The 17,500-nt window shown below is 46.6% G+C and overlaps 1 protein-coding gene across 1 annotated transcript in view; it reads left to right on the top strand.

The window, feature by feature from the left end:
• Positions 1-1,704: 1,704 nt before the first annotated feature.
• Positions 1,705-17,500, top strand: part of LOC105892499 (ras-related protein Rap-1b) — a 51,442-nt gene continuing 35,646 nt past the window's right edge. The window contains exon 1 of the mRNA XM_012818771.3: positions 1,705-1,805. The gene's annotated coding sequence lies outside the window, so the exon portion shown is untranslated. The remainder of the gene's footprint in view (positions 1,806-17,500) is intronic.

Here is a 17,500-nt window from a genome sequence, read left to right as displayed (position 1 = left end):
GACACTTGGTACTTCTCTCAATAGTTGATGCAGAGACAAATAGTGCTTTAGGTTTGTTTTTGGCATGTTTGGTCTCTTGACTGTATAGATGTAGTCATCAGGATTAAAACAGTGTATGATATAAACAGTGAGACATCGGTCACTCAGCAGGGGATATGTACAAACATACACATATGCATGCTATGCTGTCTCTCCATCTCTCATCTCTCTCTTATGTCAGCCATGCTAAACTCTCTTCTCTACATGAACACACACACACACACACACACACACACACACACATACACACACACACACACAGATATATATATATATACAGTATATACATAATGTTTACATGATTCACTCATCTCCATCTCTCTCTCTTACACACACACACACACACACACACAAAGTGAACTGCGTAAACTGAGGGCCAGCGGCACATGATCGCTTGTAGCCAAGGGGGTCGGCCGGTGGTGGGAGTGGGCTTGCATTCCTGATGCCAGAGAGCATATTTGGCATTCCTTGCCTTTTGCAGTCGGTCTCAATGAGGCGTTTGATTTCCTCTGGGCCTGTTCTGCTGCCTGTCGGTAAAAGAGGCCATAAGAACAGCAGACAACAGAGCAGCAGATAGAGAGCCAAGAGATCTAGACAAGAGAAAAGTACAGCTCAGCAGATCCACAGAGAGAGAGAGAGAGAGAGAGAGAGAGAGAGAGAGACTGCTGTGAACGACATTTAGGCATTTGGTCAGATAAAGCAAGTTCATGGGCGAAAGGAAGGCCATTCTAAAAGATTAACTCCTACGTCTTCATCCTCTCTGATTATCACTGGGCCAGTGTTATTAGATTTATTTGGTGTAATAATATGACGCTATTATTATTATTATTGTTGTAACATGCAAAGGGACGTTGTGCACTTCTTGGTTGAATGTAGTTCCTGTAATTCTGTGTGCCCTATATTATGTGTAATTCTGTTAATTAATGTTTGAATTTATAATGTTTTCTTGCTCCCTTTTTGTGTTAAAGTCAGTGTGTTATTTGTAACACCCTGGGGTAGTTTTCCTTGCGTATTAGCGTCTTCTCCACCATTGCCCTGTGTTTCATGTCTGCATGCAAGATCCTTACCTGCTTACCATTCTGTATTCTGAAGCTTTTGTGGTGTTCAATAAACATCAAGACGCCAAAGGATTACATATTAGTATTATTATTAATAATAATAATAATTATTATAATAATAATAATAATAAATAACAGCAGCATTGTTTTCTAATGGGCCATTGTTGTTGTGACAGTAGCTGGACGGATGGATGGGTTAAAACAGTACAATATAACCGTTTATTGAAAAGCCAAAACAACTAAAACAAAACAGGCACCGAGTTTCAAAGAATATACGTGATGAATATGTTTGTGAGTGATCTTAATACTCATATTACATGACCCAAGTATCCTGCATATTACTTTTTCCACATATGTCATTAAAATATTTGGTTATAAAGATATACAATTCAATTTAATAGAAATAGAGGTTGTTTCCGTGTGTGTTTACACCTACACTGCAGTTGAACATTCCTGCAGTTAGGATTGAGACGAGACGTTCACATACCTTGATTTCTAATAGATCATAACCTAATAACGCTGCTTGGTTTCAGCCAATGGTTTGAGCTAAGAATTCTCTGTTGTATTGCACGTCCAATTGTGGGCAGAGCATTCTCATAGTGGTGCTGAAACCGAGGCTGCAACGTCATGCTAAACTCAAAACCTCACCCTGACGAGCGAAGCAGCATTAGGGAGAGGCACAGCCAGATTGGAGCACTAGAGATAACTGTAAGTAATGCACCTTTACCATTTCGATTACATTGTTAATGATGTCACTACCGCATTTATGTTGTGTGGAAGCTCATCTTAGTACCCTCTATAATGACCGGGGTTGATAAATTGTACACGCATATCGCCTACGAGTAACTGTCTGCCAGCGAAACCGGAGACCGGTTCTCTAAAATGCACAACACACGGCTTGCGGAAGAGCAGGTCAAATGTCTAGAATATGGCGGAGCATTAGTGAAACAATTCAACTCCTTACATTTATCAGACTCAATGTAATACCAAGCAACCACTGTGGTGATTGTGGAGCTCTTGAAGCTTGATGCTGTTGGCAAAATGTTGTCGTCTTTCGCTCGGTTGCGTATGAAGAATGGCGTTTTATTCTATCCTATCTGTCTGTGTGACTGGAAGTTATAGCGGAAATGGAAAAGTTGTACGAATGTGTAGTTAAAAGAAAGCTAAATGGTTTATCACACAGTGTTCCAGTTGGTGTTCATAGATAGCTTGTTTCGTTATCAAACAAAGCCGTGTGGTTTTGGTTGTATGGACAGTTTTTAAGAGAAGTACAATTCGCCCAAAACACGTCTATGTAGCTTAAGTATCGCAGTTTGTTCTTGATGCGAGTGATTATGGGCCCCGCCTAGTTTGCTACTGTGTCGAAGAGGACAACTAGTTTCCTCTACATAGAAAGACATAAGTTTAATTTGGTTGGAAGATAGGATCAGCTATAGGCTAATCATATTTGAAAGTACATTTGGTCTATTAAAATAGCGGACGTGCTTGTATGCCACATTTACTTAGCCAAGAGAGAATTGTCGTCGACATAGGTTGTAGCTGTCACCAAACCAAACGGTTGGTCGTGTGGTAGACGATCGAAGTGGACTGTGAAGTGAATAGCTTTTTACCTTCGATTTCATTAGAACGAGACGATGATTTAGATAAGAGGTCTTACTAATGTTAAATGCAGCAATCCTGGGGTGCATCGCCCAGCGTGTTTGAGAATGAGTTTCAGATAAGTGCGTTTGCAAGAGGATGTGAAACTCCGATGTCCCGATAGGGCGTAGAGCAGAGGAAGGGATAGATCTTGTTGCATGTGTCCTTTCACTTCTTACCCCTTCGTTCTTTGTCGAATCGTTTGTACTACACCCTTTCAACCTATTCCGATCTATCTATTTTCACAGGAAATAACATGGTTGTGAATTACCTACTTTTGACATTCAAAAAGCATGATATTTGTGTGTATAGGGAAGTCAAGCCATTGGGTTATGTGGAAGTTAAATCCTCGATTGAACGTTGCACCGCAAATGATGCTGTAACATTGGGAATGAACTACTGCTATAGATGTTCCCCACATAGGCTATCTGACTGCACAGAAGCCATATGCTTCCTGTGACAAAGGAGAAACATGGCACCACTCTGATGTGCTGTAGGTCTTCAGACACACACACACACACACACGTTTCCATTAACTTGATACTGTTTGTTTAAGACAAGGAGTGGTTCTCACCCAACACTCATTCTGCTAGATAGGGCTGTTTGCTCTGCCCAATCTCGTGACATGGCTAAACACAACAGCAAGTGGAGCCCTGGAACAGAACAGTTCCTCTCCGCTGAAGCCTTCTTGCACACTCACAATCAGTCCCTGATACGAGCCTGAATCTACATGTCCAGTTCTAGTTCAGGGTTCTAGTTCTAGTTCTTCTGATGTGGAACTGCCAGGGGTTATTAGAAGTGGTGGAGGTGTGGGTTGGGTTCTGATGACCTGAGGCCAGTGGTGGTGTCATGTCTCAGGCCAGCCCTTTTTGCATGCAGCAGAGGAAGGAACTTGTGTGATAGTGTGTCCTCTTGGGCTCGTTGGAATGCAGTTTGTGTTTGCTGCTCCCCTACACACACACACACGAAGAGCGAAAAAGAAAAGTGTTGTCCATTTCCTCAAGAGTCTGCGCGTTACTGTGGATAATGGCCAAGAAGTGGCGTTTAGCGCCCTGAATTAACTTCTAAATAGGCACTTCGTCATAGGCGATTGTTGCATTTCAGCAGTTGCTGGTTCGGCCTGCTTCTGTAGATTGATCTGACTTAAAGAGTGTGTGCCAACTGACTTAGCAGATCAAGGCTGGGTCTGGAACTTGGCCCGGAATTGAAACAGAACCAGCAGCAGGCCTGCTGTATTTCCATGATTGGGGTGGGGGGGTACCTTTTAGAAGAGAGAGAGAGAGAGAGAGAGAGAGATAACTTTACCATTATTTGGGTTCTGAGAAGGGGAACATCACTGTGATCAGAACTGAATGCAGCACTTTTGGGAACACAGAGAGGAAGTAGGTTTGGGCGGAGGGCTACTTATAGTTTTAGAGTTTTAATTTTTGTAATTCTGTAGGGGTAAGCAAATGAAGAGCGAGAGAGAGAAAAAATTGATCGACAGACACTGAGAGACAGGCTACTTATAGCAGAAAACCTACTTCAGGCCGCCTGAGAGCCAGATCCAGTGGGGTCCCATTAGAGTGCAGGAAAGGTCTACGAGGCCACCCAGGTGAGAAGAGGAAGAGCGAAGTGCAGGGTGGTGGAGGTCTTGCGTTGGTTGGCTCACTTCCTCCTGTGGGCCAAAGGGCCTTGTGAAACATGGTGGCCCTGTCATGCTTTCCTTCCTCCTTTCTGCCATAAGCTCCTCGCCAGGGCTCCTCAGGCTGACCTGGGTTCAGTTTTGCATTGTGAGCCCATCATTACATTGGTCACACTAACAGTGTACCCCTGACCCCAATACAGAGTCTCTTCAGTGTTGGCCTTGAGAAGGAGACAGAAGGGCCTAAAACCCTTTGCCTTGTTTAGAAAACTCTGAGTGAATCATTCAGCAATGGGTGTGGCATCCCTGCCTGCTCGTTATGGATCTGTCAGTGCTGCTTGTGGATTGGTCAGCACGGCTAGCTGTGGGACCAGGCGCCTGGTTTGATTGCTCGTAAAAAGAAATGGCACGGTTTTATCGCGAAACCCATTTCCCCCCTACTGAGTTACTCGCATCATTGTTCGCATCCAAGCAAACAAGCCATGGATGCTATTTGTAGCCTGTCGCAATAAGGACGTTTGGAGAGATTTTTATTCTTCTCTGGCAACACGCTAGTTGACTATCCCCAGTTTTGACCATATCCCCTCACTCGGAGGAAAAACACCATTCGTCCTGTTGCCGGTATTGCCGTACGGACCCTATTTGATTGCCCGAGAGGTATTACTAATTAATGCAAATCCTTCATTCACATAAGATTTAGAAATAAACCAGCTTGGCATCAGCTGCAAAGGTAGGTGCCATGGTTGCGGCGGTGGTGGCGTCAGCTGTAAAGGTGGGATCTGTGGCAGTGGTGGCGGCATCAGCTGTAAGGACAGGGGCCATGGAGGCGGCTGTTATCTGTGTTTGTGCACAGGCCTGCTTGTGGTTCGTCGGCTGAGGAGTCCGGGCTATAAGGCTAAGTGCTAAGTCCATCCCGACGCCTGTTGCTCCTTTGCCCTTCATGCTAATCTGGGTGTCTGCCAGCTGTTCCTCACCCGTTAAGCCTCTTACGGTGGGCACAGCTGGGCTGGGCGCTTTGGCCTTAACGCGGGCATTAGGGCCACACCCCTACTGTTGTTATTTGTTTTGGGCCGTTTAAGTGTGTTTGTTTGTTTGTGTGTGTGTGCGTGGAGGTGAGTTGAATGGGGAGGAGGAACATGTTTTCATGTTACACAATCGACCTTGATATCTCCCTCCAAAAGTAATAAGGGCCTGTGATCTTGTTGTGGGTGGTGTGTATGCGTGCTTGTGTGTGTGTCATCTTTTAGGCTTTAAGTGGGTGTTATGTGGGAGAAGTGCTGGGTATTCACTAAATGTGCGGTCCATAGCTCACAGTTTGGCCTTGTGTAGTTTACAGTGTACAGTAGTGCTGATCGAGCCAATGCAGCACCTGGTCTCTGGAGCCCCTGAGTGCAACATACCCTCACATTTCCCCTCTGGTCTTGAGACAGAGCTGAAAGACTGACAAAACCTCCAGAGGCTTGTTTTAAATGTTCTGTTTCTGGTCTTTGGAATGAATGTGAACACTTTTCGAGGCCTGATGTCTGTTAATTGCCTCGTAGGTAACGAGCTTGACCTTTGGTGACAGCGTTTTTTAAATTGTTTCGTGGCGTAGAGTGAAATGCCACTGTGATACACCAGATGTCCCTAGTTCTGGTTTGAGATAGAGAGAGGGGAGATAGTTCTGTGAACTGTGTTGTTCAACAACAGTCAATAGACCCTTATATGTGCTGTTGTTGGGTCCCAGTGGTACAGGAATGGTTGGTGGGGGGGCTTCTGAAAGGTTCAGGGGGCTTGATTGGGCCCCTGGAGCATACCAGGCGGTGCAGGTTTCTTAAGCCTTAGACTATAGAGGGAGAGGGTTTCAGGAGGCCCACCATTTCTTGCTCCTGGAAGCACTGGAGCCCAACCAGAAAGCCGCTGTTAGGCTCAGAGCCTCCCGTACAGTCTGTACTGTGTGCCAGTTTAAGTACTGTGAGCAAGTCATAACTGGTCAAATGCTATTTTCTTTGTCTTGCTGAAATCCGACTTTACATGAACGATTGATTCATCTTTCGTTATTCATTAATCTTCTTCATGCTATATATCTGCCATTCTCATTTTGTGCAACCCTATAAACAGTTGTTCACAACAGAAGAAATGTGAGCCCCCCCCGGATTAGTTATTCCTCACCGGAAGCAGATTAAAGTGTGTGTGTGTGTGTGTGTGGGTGGGGGGCTCTTGGTTCCTGTGGCTTCATGTGTGCACTGCCCCCCTCTGCCCCAGGATCAGGTGTCACCCCCCCCCCCCCCAGTTTAGTGTAATGATTTTTCATGTGATTGCTCAGCATCATTTGGTAGGCGTCAGAAATAAGAGGAGGCTACCTGTGCTCTGCACTCTATTTTCAGTTGTATTTGAGTTTCCGTGTGTGTGTGTGTGTGTGTGTGTGTGTGTGTGTGTGGTATCTTATGGTTCCTGGCTTTTGGGGTGTTGGGGGAGGTGTGTGTGTGTGTGTGTTTCTTTTTTTTTTTTTAACGTGGCTTGTGAGGTGTAGTGTTTCCCATCTGTTTCCTGGTTGCCACGGTCAATCTTTTTTTTTCCTTTTCCCTTCTTCTTCTTTAAGGACACCGTCCGCCTCTCAGCACGGCAAGGATCAGAGTCTCTATAATAGTGAAAAGGGAGGTGTGTGCGCTTGTGCCTGTCTGTGTGTGTGTGTGCGTGAGTACGAGTGTGAATGCATGTGTAAATGCAAGGTTATTTAGCATTTTAAAGGCCGGCCCTCCTCATCCAAGGCCTTTTGAGGCAATGAGCTGATGCCTTGTCCCTTACAGCAAGAAGCTGAGCAGTGACTGAAAACAAAATGACACACGCGGCACTGGAGCCTCTTGACAGGTTTCTTTTGCTCTGTTTGCTGTTTGATGTGTAGATTCCAGCTCCCCCGTTCAGATTGACCTGAGAGGCCTGGCTCTTCAGCAAAGTCATATTTCTGTTGGTCTGTACTTCAAGGGTCTTGTTTGTTTTTTTTCATCTCTGGATCAGTAATACACCCCCCGAACACCTGTGTGATTCTCTGTGTGTGTTCATGGCTCTGATCTTCACAGCAGCTGACCACTGTTTTATTCTTCCTCTCTTTCTCTGTGTCCCTCCCTCCCTCCCTCCTGTGCCCTCTCTTTCTCAGCAGTGTTGTGTGTAAATCCGTGAAGTGCTGGTAACCGCAGGGTGATGTTATCGTCACGCTTGATAAGGTGCTTTCCCCCCTCACAGCGTCGAGCAGGGAGCAAACGGTGAAACAGAGGGGAAAAAAAACACTCTAACTCCTCCTCTCCTGTCCCCATGTCCCCCCTGTCCACCCTCTTCTCTCCTGTCCTCTCCTCCTTCAGTCCTCAATTCTCTTGTCCTCTCTTCTACTTCTCTTTTTTGTAGTTCTCCTCAAGCCTATATGTGTTTTTTTTTAGCTGTAAACTGAATGACATGACTGGACCGTGGCGACATTTTTATAGAAATTGACATTTTAACACGGCTGATTTTAAATGAACCTTGCAAGGCCGATGCTGGCGTAGAGAGAACCATTTGGGACCTATCTACATCATGATCTACACACAAGCGAGCGGAGTAAACTCTCAGCCCCTCGCTCACCTCGTAGCATTTTTCAAAATTAGGGAAGTCGGCGGAGTTAAGCTCAGAGCTGGGGGTGAACTTACACTTCAATGTTCTGTTTCTCCCTTCTATTCTCCAGCCTTTTCCTCCTCTTCCTCTTCCCTTTTTCTTTCTTCTGTCCTCCCATCCCCCACTCATTCTCCTTCTCCCTTCTCTTCCTGTGTGTTTGAGTCCTGGCGTTGATGACCAGTGTGGTGATTACAGGTCTGTTCTCTGGACTCCTGTGGTGAGCCAAGGGGTTTCAGGCGTGTGTGTGTGTGTGTGTGTGTGTGTGTGTGTGTGTGTGTGTGTCTCTCTCTCTATCTGTGTTTGTGTGTTGGTGTAAATAACAGGGTTGTGTCACATCTTGTGTTCTTATTACTGGCCTGTGTTGCCTCCTAAAAGCCACTCTTACCTGGAGCAGTATAGACGACACGGTTCAGAAGGGATGATGGAAGAGAGAGAGAGAATGCGAGAGGGAATGCGAGAGGGAGAGATGCTAATCAGCCAGCATACGTGACAGACTGCAGTGCTGAAGGCATCAAAGCCTTGTCTTTGAGTGTGAACGTGTGCATTAAGGTGCACTGAACACCACTCCAGTGTTTGATGGTTTGTTTGTTTTCACAGCTGTATGTTTTTGAAAAGAGATGAACTAGACAAATAGTATTAGTAGTGTTCAGTAGCGTAGTGCTCAGCTGGTCTTTTCATTGACTTCATATAGGGTTGGGTAGAATCCGGTACGTATGCTAAATCTGATTGTTTGTGTGTTTTGTTTTTTCAACCCTCTCCGATTCTCTGTGTGTGTGTGTGTGTGTGTGAGTGATGCCTGGAGATTGCTGATGGAGCGTGGTTGAAATTTGATTGACAGGAAGTGTAGCTTAGCGACAGGGATTTCTCTGCCACCATAATGCCGACTACTGCTAGACCTTTTACCGTATGTCTGCTTTTCTGTGCTGGAAAGAGGAACCTTCCGTTTCTTCTTCATTGAAACAGGAACCTCCAGATTCTTTTTTATTCTTAATTTATTTCCACAAAGGAGAACCTCTGCATATCTCTCATGTGGCAGTATGGGGTCAAGCTCCTTTTGGTCGTAGATTCAGTTCCTTGTGGTTGGTCACTGTCCCAGTGTCTGTCACGCTTTGGCCCTTGGAAGATGTGGTGTCTTTGGGTTAATTCAGCAATGTGATACTGCACAGTGGCTTAACTAAAGTACACCGTAACACTGTCTGTAAGTACTCCGCTTTGGCTACTGTTTGTGTCACACTGGCCTTCTGAGTGCCATTTCCCTTTATTTTCACCCACCCACACACACACACACACAGACAGACACACACACACACACATACTTATAAACACACAGACACACACACATAAACACACAGAAAGCATTGGAGTGATCTGACTGGAGGCAAAATCCTGCATTAGGCCAGTGTGTGTGAGCGTGAGCAAGAGACCGATAGGGATCGAGTGAGTTCAGTGAGAGACTGTTCTGGGGTGAAAGAGGCTTTTTTGAGCATGCTCAGTCATTGAGATGTGCCAAGTTAGACACACATCAATTAGGTTGGCAGCCCATCACAGACACATGTGATTGGTCCGTTGACCGTGTAGACCATGTGATTGGCTGGAGGGTCCTGCAGGGGACATGGGAAAAGTACACATGAAAACATGCCCTTAGACCTGGGGTGCTGAGCTGTCCAATCCTTTCTGTTTCTTTTTAAAAACACACTACATACACACACACACACACACACACACATTTACACACACAATACGTATGCACGAAGGTACTGGATATTCCTGCAGGGCTTGACGTGAGCTGTCTTGCTTAAGGAAAACTGCCAGGGCATGTTGGGAAACTGAGTTTATTTTTGTAGTAGTGTTAAAAGGCCTTCCACATATGGCCGACTCTGGCATGAGAGCGAAAGTGGAAGTTAACATAAACTCACACTTCAAAGGCCTACCTCACATACAGGAACATCACACACACACACACACACACGCACACACACACACACACGCTTTCTCTCCCAGTCTCTGGTAAGATGGTCCCAGACGTGAGAGAATTCCAGTAGACACTGTTGATGATTTCCTGTCATCAAGGTAGTGGACATTTTGGTGTGTGTGTGTGTGTGTGTGTGAATGCGTACACACACTGTGTATTTTATGGGGTCATGGGAGAAGATCTGGGGCCGCGGAGCTGACATTTACAGACTGCGCCGTAAAAGTAACATATTGCAGTGTGGGAAATGTGTCGAGTGAGAGAGCGAGAGAGGAACCGAAAGAGAGAGAGAGAGAGAGAGAGAGAGTGAACGAGTAGAGAGTGATTGAGATAATTTGAGTGACTGGAGCTGAGCTAGTGGAGCTGAGTGGAGCGGCTCTCTCGGGTCGGAGTGGTCCTCTTGATGAAGGTGGGGCCTCTTTTATTCAGCTCCATCTCATCTCGGGTCTCTTCACTGGTCAGTGGAAGTGCATGACACAATACAAGCCTCAGTGTGTGTGTGTGTGTGTGTGTGTGTGTCAGCGGACGTGTTATGTGTTTAGTTGTTGGAAGTGTCTGTGTATTGGAGTTGATAGAGAGGTGTAGTGCTCATCCTGTACCTGCCTCTCACAACTACTTCAGAAATCCTGAGGCTCTTAGATAGCCCTTAGAGTGAGGCCAGGCATCAGTGTAAACATGATGGATGGATGTGTGTGTGTGTGTGTGTGTGTGTGTGTGTGTGTTCAGGCATGCACAACATGTGTTTGATCATGTGTGTGGCAGTCAATGCCCCTCTTCCAGTTTGAGGAGTTTTAGTTGTGTAGTTCTGTTATGTGTGTGTGAGACCTTATGAGGGAGAGAGATTCAGCTTGGATTCTCTTCTAGAAACACTCCAGGTTGTGTTAATGCCAGCTTTCATCCATCAGCAGCTCTCTGTGTGTGTGTGTGTGTGTGTGTGTGTGTGTGTGTGTGTGTGTGTGTGTGTGTGTGTGTGTGTGTGTGTGTGTGTGTGTTGTCCACATGCACATGCCTCTGTGCTTGAACTTGCATGCACTCCTCTCATTCACTCATTAGCCCTATACATTTCCAGGATACCCCTAGAGGGATATTGTGTGTGTGTGTGGGGGGGGTTGTATTGACTCACACCCTGCCTCCTCTGTCGAAATATTTAGCTGTTTTCCCCTCAGTGGCACCAGCCAAAGGCTGATTATCTGTTAGGCAGGAGAAGCAGAAGACGCCCTCCTCACGTCCGCTATGCTCCTGTCAAAACACACACGGGGGAGAATGATGACAGCAACCATCTCTCTCTCTCTCTTCATCTTTCTATCCCCCTATCTCTCCATCTTTCTATTCCCCTCTATTTCTTTCTTTCCATTCCTCTCGCTCTCTCTCTCTCATGTAAGAAAGTTAGACAGAGGTCTAATAAAGGAGTGTTAAACCTCTCTCTCTTCATCTTTCTATTCCTCTCTTTTTATCCATCTATTGACCTGTATATCCCTCTCTATTTGTATATCCAAGTCTTTCTGTCAGTTACTCCATTCCAATCCATCAGCAAGTCTTTGTGTCTGTGTCGTCTGTGTCTGTCCGTCTGTCTGTCCGTCTGTCCGTCTGTCTGTCTGTCTCTCTACGTTCTCAAATAAGCTTTATCAGCACGACTAATTTTGCTCATCTGTTCTTCCAAAGCATTCAGTGCTGTGTGAAACTAACACGTGTCTTTCTTTCTCTCCCCATCTCCCTCTCCATTTTTTCCCCTTTATCCTAATTTTGTGCACCATGTTGATTTGAATGTATGTGGAGCCGTGGCCTATTGTTTGTGGCGAACATTTATCTGAACTGCAGGTAATTAGCCTTTGATTAGCCAGCGTCCTTGGAGCGTGGATGAGATCGATTCATTTCCCTAGTTTTTAGATTGCATAATTAGCCCTATGATTTGTGGTTTATTACGCTGCTAGTCAGCTCATCTGCTGAGGGGAGCAGAAGCTGGTTGATTAGTCTGGTCTAGATTGGTGCTATTGCTTTAGCCTGCAGGTCAAATATATGGTTATTTTCTTGTTTGTTTTTTGTGTCAGTCTCAGTGGTTTGGCTGCTGTTTTATGGTCGAATAATGAAAATGGTTAAGCTAGGTGACGTGTGTTTGTGTGTGTGGTGTGTGTGTGTGTGTGTGTGTGTGTGTTGAGATTATTTAGGCTTTGTGTTAATGGAATGTGTGTGTATGACGCAGGCACTTTGTATTCTCTGCATTATGTGCTGTACTGGTTGTTGACTTGAACCAGACGAGACCCAGGCGGGTGCACTGATGTTTACTCTGGACTGCTCCCAGCCAATATCTAATGCATCGCCTGCTCTGCTAAATCACAGAGATACACACACACACACATACTGAGGACCAGACTGGGATTCGTCAGCACTTGCTGCCATTCTCTCTCTCTCTCTCTCTCTCTCTCTCTCTCTCTCTCTCTCTCTCTTTAGCTGAGACACGTGTCTGTCTGTTTCCCCCCCTGCTCCCTCCGTTCCTCCCCCTCTCTGGGGACGTCTGATGGGTTCAAAATAGAGCCCTGTCCCGGAGCCCTGAGTGAGTCATGGAGAGTCATAGCGATGGAGCGCTGCGCTGCGCTGACCCCCGCCCAGGCCTGTCCAGTCTAAAGCGCCACAGGTAGCTCCACTGATTGCATGCGCTGCATCAGGCAGAAGCCGGAGCCCCCACTCACTGTCGAAGAGCCCAGGCTAATTCAAGAATCTGAAATACCGCATGAGAAATACTGCATCAGGTGTTACACTGTTTTCAACAGAGCTTATGGGCTTTTCCCACAATGCCACCCAGACTGGCATCTGACCAAGACGCCATACGTTCCTAGTCTGTCTGAGCTAGTTGGGTTCCTAATTATGCAGATGGCATGATAGCAATAATAGAAGTGTAGGCTAACGGAGAGCATAAGCTACAGGTAAAGGCTAGCTTGTGGGTTTTGTTCTGCATGGTTTCAGATGGTCACATAGACTGTGTGTGTGTGTGTGTGTGTGTGTGTGTGTGTGTGTGTGTGTGTGTGTGTGTGTGTGTGTGTGTGTGTGTGTGTGTGTAGGTCTGTGTGTGTGTGTGAGAGAGCAGTGTGTTCTGTATGCTATGGCAGTTCTGTTCCCCTTGTATACACACAGACACACTGATACAAAGACACACTCCCCCCCCAGGGATGATTTCTGATAATGCTGACGTTTTCTGTGTGTGTGTTTGTGTCTGTGTTGTTGAGAGGGTGAATCACCCCTTGACTTGTATGCCTCTCGAGAACTTAATGTGTCACACACACACACACACTCAGCCTGTGACCTTGAGTCAGACTGTTTTTGTTAGTGATTGGAGCGTCTCTGATGGTAAGAATATATTGGGCAGGTGTGTGTGTTCTTCAAGACACCGTGAGGCTTGGACCTCTGACATCATCAACCAGAGCCTTCTTAGGTGCCCTGATTCTGCTCTAACAAACAGATGTTTCTAAATTGAGGTGTGTGTGTGTTTTGGGGTGGCATATTTGATGTTGACCGTGTTGGGTGTTGACAGTATGGAAGGGTAAGTACACATGTGAGACTGTAGCTGTGCGCTAAGTGTTAAGTCCAGGTGTTACTGTGGTGTTCAGGTTTTACAGGACTTCTGTTGAGTCATCTTTCAACATTCGCCATCTTATCTGCTCTGTTACCCAGCAGAGTTTAGCTTGTCCCGTCGCCTCAGTTAATCGCCTTTAACGGGGTGCCACACACACCCCACACACACGCAGACAGGCCTTTACACACACACACACACACACACACACACACATGCAAATGCTTCCACACAGCACTTCAGACACACTCACTCACACTCTCTTTCTCTCACACACACACACGGACAGACATAACAACCTCATCTTCTGTCACAGTAGGGGTTACCGTGGTAATGAGGTTTCTAAATGCCATCCCGTAATGTCAGTGCTAAGAGAAGGGTAAGAGGGTGCTGGAACTCTATGGGTAGGTTGGAAGCACATGGCAGCAATGTCACCGCGGATGGTGGCATCGGCATTATTTTGGTGACGGGGACAGAGACTAGAGACCGCCCACGAGCACCCCTCTGACAAGTGAACCAGCCCCTAGCACCTCCAGGCCAAGCTCATCTGGGATTCAAACGAGTCTAATTCTGGACCTTTCATTAAAAAGCCATTAATGTCTCAGACACACACACACACACACACACACACACACTCTCTCCTTCACACACATACTTGTATGAAAGCCATTTTACATGTATGTGCAAATATACACAGGGTTATACATACAGAAATGCACTTGCATAAGTTGCATACGTCCATATAGCATCCACACAGTAGTAGCATACACATCTGTCCTGTTGTTGTGTTAGCAGTCTGACCAACAGCGTGTAGTTGGGCTGCTTTATTATCTGTCTGCTGGGCGAGAGCTGGGCGGCCATGCAGTGGAGCTTACAGCACACGGCTCGGGTTTCTCTGGAGAGGCATTCAGTGAGAGCAGCCCGGGGCTACACGGTCACACACACACACACACACACACACACACACTTTCTTTCTCTCTATCTCTCTCGCACATATGCACACACAAACATGGACAAACACATACACACACAGAAACAGACACACATACACACAGATGCTCACGTGTGTGACTTGCGCGGATAAGCGGCAGAGCAGTCACACGGATGGGAGCTGTCACTGCTCATCCCTCTCTTCTCATTCGGCTTCTCTCCACCTCCGTTCTCATCCGCCTCTCCTGTCCTCCCTCCCTCTCTCCTCCTCTCACATCCCTCTCTCTCCCTCATCTCTCCTCTCCTCTCCTCTCCTCCCCTCTCTCCTGGGCCCTGAGGTCAGTGTGTTAGGATGGCTGGCAGACAGCCAAGCAGAGCCAGCGAGGTAAAGACTCTGAGATTCTCTCTCTCTCTCTCTCTCTCTTTCTCTCTGTCAGTGTCCCTTTCACATTCCTTTCTTTCTTGTTTTCTTTCATCCTGCAGTGCAGTGGTTTTGGGGGAAAGAGGAGGAGCTATTGGGAGTTTGTGGCTTTTAAGTAACAGGTTATCTGCCTCTGTGTGTGTGTGTGTGTGTGTGTGTGTGTGTGCGCATGTATGAGTATGTGAGGAGGGTAGTGCCTGTCTGTGGTTCATTAGATTCAGCTATCGGGTTTCCGCCACTGCAGGAGTGTGTGTGTGTGTGTGTGTGTGTGTGTGTGTGTGTGTGTGTGAGGGATGAGGCCCTAATCACTACCAGCGGGTGTTTCCTGCTGCCTCACTGGCACATTAAAACACACACCACCCTCCCGTGGCAGAAAGCAGGCCAGTATGCTGACGACCCCAGGACCCCTCTCTCTCACACACACACACACACACACACACACACACACATACATGCGCAGAGACACATACACGCACATGCATGCATGCACACACACATATGCATAGACACAGAGGCTGGTATGTTTTGGTTAGTGGCTTTGGCTTTTTGCACCCTTTTGCATCTGGCCATCAGGAGTGTGTGTGTGTGTGTGTGTGTGTGTGTGTGTGTGTGTGTGTGTGTGTGTGTGTGTGTGTGTGTGTGTGTGTGTGTGTGTGTGTGTGTGGTGTGTGTGTGTGTGTGTGTGTGTGTGTGTGTGTGTGTGTGTGTGTGTGTGTGTGTGTGTGTGTGTGTGTGTGTGTGTGAGAGAGGGGAGGGGCTGAGTAAAAAAAAAAAAATGGGTGTGAAGCACATCTGGCAGCCCCATGCTTTTCTTGTGTGTGCGTATATGCACGTGTGTGTGCATGTGTTTGTAAGAGTGTGTGTGTGTCTGCATGCATACATTAGTATCCGTGTGTGAACACATATGGTGGGGGGAGGCGAGGCCAGTGACGGATACCTTTTCCCCCGAGGAGATGCCTGCTGTGTGCTAACTCACGCTTCAAGGCTCTCCATAAAACAGGCATCTCTGTCTCAAAGGATTAGGCTTAAAAGAACCTGTCTTATATGTCTCTACTCGTGTGTGTGTCTGTGTCTGTGTGTGTGTCTGTCTGTCTGTCTCTGTGTGTGTGTGTGTGTGTGTGTGTGTGTGTGTGTGTATGTGTGAGAATAGTACCCCATGCCTCTCTCTGAAGTCTTCTTCAGCCCGAGCCTGAGTGATTGACCTCTCTCTCTGTCACACACACACTTACACACACTCAAATGCTCACAGCATGTTGGTCATAAAGAGCAGACACACACACACACACACACACACACACACATGTGTGATGAGCTCAGCAGGTGTGAAATTGCCCTTTCGCAGATGAAGCTGTGGCTGCAAAACAGGAACACCTCTGTATACACACACACACACACACACACACACGGTAAAGTGCAGGGTTTGACATTGCATCTGACTTTGGAGAAACTTGGTTCCCTTCTCATATTCAGATGCATATTCAGTGAGCCATCCCGTTGCATAGGTCTTATCATCACTTCAGGGAGAACACTCTCCGTTGCTGGTTTTTGATTAAGATGACGTTCTGACTGAGGTGCAGGAACCTTTTTTGAAAGAGGCGTACTGTTCTTCCTCAAGATGGAGTGTGTGTGTGTGTGTACGCAGTGCAGCGTCGCGTCCGACCTTGTAGAAGTTACAGTTTTTACAACTTTTCCATACATATTCAGTGGGCTTGGAGTTAGCATACATATCAATGCGGTCGGTTTAAAACCGATCAAGCGCTTAAAAGTCTCATCAAACCTTCTATTTATTTAACCGATTTTCTTATTTGATTCCACGCAGCTGTAGCAGGAGACTCTCTGTGTGTGACAGAAAATGAGATATTGTTCTTTGATCGCTGCAATTTGAACGAAACATTGAAAGCAGACTACCTTATCATGTATTTCATCATTGGGCCTATTCTCTCCTCACATCTGTGAAACGATGTGATCTCGCCTGTTTCATCAGTTCACATTCAGTTTCATCATGATTGGCTCTTGTGGACCACACACACACACCATCCGGTATGGCAGCCAATCCGAGAGAGTTTGCATTTCCACCCACCTAAGGTATGGTGTTGCCACCTCACTGGAGGGGGACATGGAGCCCTAGAGTCGCTTTCTTGATCCTGCACTGCACTGCATTTGGGGAAATGGTTGGTCTCTGGCTCTCAACAGGTATCTCATCAACTTCACTTGGTCAATTACGTCCCCCAATTTCATCCCAATTTTGAATTAGAAAGAGTGTGAGCATTTTAGACATTTCAAGACGTATGCAAAAGAACCCCCCCTTTTGTTCCCAAAGCCCTGTCTTTTTCTCTCGCTCTCGCTCTCGCTCTCTCTGAGCTGTTCTTTGGTTCTAGTGAGTGTGTGTGTGTGTGTGTGTGTGTGTGTGTGTGTGTGTGTGTGTGTGTGTCTGCCCAGACGTCAGAGAGTGGCTCATGCTTTAGGGCAGGGCCAAGTGGCACGCGCATGCTGTCCCAAAGCATGCTGGGTAAAGGCAGGAAACATAAAGAGGAAACAGCCTCTGATGGTCTGATGAAGTCTGTGTGTGTGTGTGTGTGTGTGTGTGGGGAGGGGTGTGTGTGTTGCACACAGCTTGGCCTCCAGATGTTGC

This window comes from Clupea harengus, chromosome 21 (assembly GCF_900700415.2).
Source record: "Clupea harengus chromosome 21, Ch_v2.0.2, whole genome shotgun sequence".
Taxonomy (NCBI): domain Eukaryota; kingdom Metazoa; phylum Chordata; class Actinopteri; order Clupeiformes; family Clupeidae; genus Clupea; species Clupea harengus.
The sequence above is the reverse complement of the archived record's forward strand: the minus strand, read 5'-3'. Positions and strand labels throughout refer to the sequence as shown.